This window comes from Quercus suber, unplaced genomic scaffold (assembly GCF_002906115.3).
Source record: "Quercus suber isolate HL8 unplaced genomic scaffold, Cork oak 2.0 scaffold_562, whole genome shotgun sequence".
Classification (NCBI taxonomy): domain Eukaryota; kingdom Viridiplantae; phylum Streptophyta; class Magnoliopsida; order Fagales; family Fagaceae; genus Quercus; species Quercus suber.
In genome coordinates, this window is record NW_027070007.1 from 457,176 (window position 1) to 461,862 (window position 4,687).

The 4,687-nt window shown below is 33.2% G+C and overlaps 1 pseudogene; it reads right to left on the reverse strand.

Moving 5' to 3' along the window:
* Window positions 1–2,514: 2,514 nt before the first annotated feature.
* Window positions 2,515–3,841, reverse strand: LOC112008159 (tyrosine/DOPA decarboxylase 2-like; annotated as a pseudogene).
* Between the last annotated feature and the right edge of the window lie 846 nt (window positions 3,842–4,687).

The window sequence follows — 4,687 nt, forward strand, 5'->3', positions numbered from 1 at the left end:
CTATCAAAGGTTTTTCATAAATATATATAGTTTCAGACATGTAAAAAGGGAGGGCAACCAACTTGCTTATTCCTTTGCTAGAAGAACAATTTTATCTGTAGATCTTGATTAAAAAGTTAAAAGTTTTTGCTAGGCTCTAAGTGTTAGGATATATACCCTTTAAATCATATTGTATGATGCTATATATGACATTATGTTGTGATTAATAAAATTATTTTATTATTATCTAAAATAATGGTAACATGAATATTTGGACATTATGATATAATCCATGAGATGCATAGTATGTAATTTATGTGATTTAGTCATAGAAGATATAAATCACAAGTTCTTTGTAAATTCAGAATTTTAGTTCGTAGTCGGTGATGAAATTGGGCATTTCATCTGCGAAGACTATAACATATTAACTAAAATGATTTGTCTTGATCATGGAAGTGGAGACTTCTAGTTGATATGTTGATATGTTTTAAGTGTTAAGACATATTGAATTGGATCGCTGTGAGATTTACTATTCTACTAACGACTGTCAAATGAATAATAAATCTCACGACTTCTATTTACATCAACTCTTAATTTTGAAAGAATAATGAACCTGATCATGAAGTGTAGGTTACTTTGATATATCAGGAGTGAGATCTAAAGTCATGATCAAAACCTTAGTATGTTGGGCAGTTACATTTAATGTTGAAAGATCATATATTCTCAAGATGAAATTTATAATCTCTTAATGGAGATATAAAATATTCCATTGAGATAAGTTTATTAGATTTGGTTATTTAAAATGTTAGGCCTAACTATTTTAGTAAGAAGTTATTAAAATATATATATATATATATATATTTATGAAATTGGATTTCATAAATATATGATGAATAACTTAAAGGATTAAACTGGGTACTCAAGAATTAAGATGTAATAATCTTCAAAGTGGTAGTCAATATTCATGACTTTGTATTACTACAAAGATTTTAATGAAGGGGTTGAATGTATAATAAAGTCTTGAGATATAATTTATTAATAAGACCTAGAGTGCAATTATATTTATATAGTGATATTAAATATAATTAATGGTAATTTTGGGCTTGTCAAGAGTTGACAGAAAAGCCCAAAATTCATTAGAGCTAGTGTTTTATTTGTCCATTTTGGTCCTACTTCAAGCCACATACTAAAACCCAATTGGAATGGCCTAAAAAGGCTAGCCTAATTAGATAATCAATTATATATAAGAAAAGAAACATACAAAATTTCATATAGAATGAAATTGTGTGTATGTGAGTGTAAGCCATTTTCTTATTCTCACTTGAACACATACGTGTAAACTAATTGAGAGATCACACTTCTTGGGTAAAAGTAAAATTAGAGTGAAGATTAAAATTGTTTCCAAGTACTTCTAATATTTGGTTTTGAATTTCACTGCATCAAGGTACGTTCTCTTATTCTTAAATTCTAAAATTTACATAGTAAATGTTATTAATTGCGAATGAAGTAGACTCATTAATTTTCTATTGCATATATTTTGTATGTGATACAAACCATGTTTTTTCAACACTAAATGTGCATTTGGGATGCACTTAAATAGCTCAAAACTGCTAGTTTATTACTTATTGCTTCTTTTATTTGTGGGTACCGCAAAGAAGAAGGTTTTTTTTTTTTTTTTTTTTGGGCTTAAGTGAGCTTAATTAGTCAACCGGCTTGGCACATTGGGGGACCAACTATAACTTTTTGTTTAAGAAGTAAGGTAAAGTTGATTGTTTGTAGGTCTCATGCTCTGGTTTTTGTACAAATGCTAGTTACTTTTTAATTATTGCGGGTTTGACTCTACTCTTTTTTCTAGACTAATTTTAGTTAAAAAAAAAAAAACAATTAACTTATTATATTTAGATTTTAACTTTTACATACAGTGCTGTTAACAAATGATTTCATCAAAAGCTATAGATAAGTTGTTTTCAAATGGAAGTCCATTTGTGAATTGTTTATTTTCAATAGAGTATTTGTATAATATGAGATAAAAAATTAAAAATTAATATATTTTTAAAAAATTAAAAATTAGACTAAAAGTTAACTTTTATCTGTAATACTTTTAACAAATGATTTCTTCAAAAGGTTATAGATAAGTTGTTCTTAAATGGAAGTTTGTTTGTGAATTGTTTATTTTCAATAGATTATTTTCATAATATGGGACAAAAAGCTAAAAGTTAGCATATTTCAAAAAAATTTTAAATTTGATTATTGAAATAAAGTTAATACAAAAAGTAATATGAGAACCACAAACAATGCTCAAAATAAAAAAGCTAGTTTATAATATTTCCGCAAACACACTTAGCAAATTCATGCTTTTATTTTTTAAATTCAAAATTACATTGGTAATATTTTAATAAACGGTGGAGGGGATTGATTCTTGTCATGGGGAGAACTAAATTTCAAATCCTTACCCTCATTTATTGTACGAAAAAAATTATTTTACTGGCTGCATGCAAAGAAGATTCAGCCTAGCTAGGCTTACACAAGAACTAATTAAGTGCTTAGTATGACATTTGCATGCTCCTGCACCACTTTCCAAGCCGTGATAACGTGTCGTTCCTTAACAAGAGTAGCACCAACGGCAAATCGTATCACGTATACTCCCTCGACCATCGCATGAGTCATGAAGACACAGCCCGACATGTTAATGGACTCCAACAATTTGCGGTTTGCCTCAATCGCATGTTTCTCGCTTACTATGTCAAGCTTACCATTTTTGTATATTGTCTCACTTAGTGCCGATGGCAAAATCCTGAAACAAACCATGGCAAAATTTGTAGGGACCACAATTTCAAACCTTTTATCCATAGCTACAAGCCCTTCAAAAAGGTTGGCCATTTTCACATGGTTTCTCATGAAGCTCCTAAGGTTAGCTACACCATAGCTTCTAAGCACAAACCATAATTTCAAGGAACGAAATCTTCGGCTTAGGGTTATCTGCCAGTCTTTATAGTCCACCACTTGCTTTGAATCCGAGGCTTTATTCCTCAAGAACTCAGGGTTGGTTGAGAGTGACTTTATCAAGGAGCTCGGATCTTTTACCCAAAGGCAGCAACAATCCAAAGAGGTTAAGAACCACTTGTGTGCATTGAGACTAAATGAGTTCGTACCCTCAACACCATCGATGAAGGGCCGAAACTCAGGACAAATACAGGCACTTCCGGCATAAGCAGCATCAACATGAACCCACATTCCATAATCTTTTGACACAGCACATAATGATTCTAGTGGATCAATGGCAGCCGTTGGAGTTGTTCCCACAGTGGCACATAAAAACAATGGAACTAGGCATGCTTCCACATCTTCGCAAATTTGGGCTCGTAGTGAGTCAGGTGATAGTGCATATGATGTTGACTAAGAAAAGGAAAGACTTTGGCAGCTCAAGCATCTCTCCAAGCCAATCCACGACTATTGTCTCTAGTTCAGTAGCTGCTGGTGGTGCAATCCAACTGAATCCGACCACATTGAAGCCGGTGCTAAGCATCTCGCCTAGAAACCCTGCAATGCTACTAGTGCATTGGAAGTAAGCAAAGAAGTTTGGGCTTTGCCAATGTGTTAAACGAGGAACAATGTGCTCCTGCACGTCTTGGAGAACGGTTTCAATGGGTTCTGGATTATGTGGGGTGGACTTTGGCAAGCGTTTTTGGAGATATCCCGGTTCGACTTGGCTTAGAACTGGGTATTTCTCTACATCGCGGTAATAATCAGCTAGGAAATCTATGATCATATGGCCTTGTCGCCTGAACTCCTCAGGGTCCAAAGGGCTAATGTTAGAGGAAGAAGTGTGGCTGGTTACATTTTCAGAATTGAGGCTACCCATAAATAAAGAAATATATGTAGTACAGAGAAAAAGATATGGTTCGGGCTTCTTTATTTTCTGGTGGTAGGCTTATTTATTGTAGTGAAAGGAAAAAACAAGAAATGAGAAAGTTGAGACTATCTCGTAGCCGATGGCATAGAGATTGAAGGGAATGAAGAAGAGTTTATATATGTAAATAAAAGTGACGAAGCCCCGTGACCTGAAAAATGAAATGCTACAGTGTAAGGATGCCCTATTAAAAACTCAAATTTGCATTATCCAATAAGATACTGCCATGTCAGATTTTTTTTAAAAAAAAAAAAAATTAAAAGATTGGATAGATAACCCTATGTCAGATTTTTGCATCAACACGAATTAAATAGATGCACTGATAATTTAGGTAGGATGAGGAGGTAGAACAGTAGAAACTTTGGATTTTCATATCAACCCACAAAAAAAAAAAAAAATAAAAAAATAAAAACCATCCACAGTTTTCCCTAAAAAAGAGTTTTAACGGTTAAGAGCATCCACATTGAGCTTGCTATATGCCAAATGTAAGGTACATTTGGCATACAAGCCCAAAAAACGCAAAAACGCTAGCAACGGAAAACCCATATGCTAAAATGCTAAAAAAAATTTGACATATAGCTACAGTACCATCTTAAATGTAAGATAATACTGTAGCTGAATGGTATATACATTTTAACCCGTGAATTTCTCTCTCCTCTCTCATTATTTCTCCTATTTTCTCTCTCTTCCTTCTCTCTTTCTCATTTACTCTCTACTCTCTTCAAACCCAAGGCTTTCTTCGATGCCCCTCTCTCTCCGATTGTGATTCTGACAAGGCATCGGTGCTCCGATCCCTTT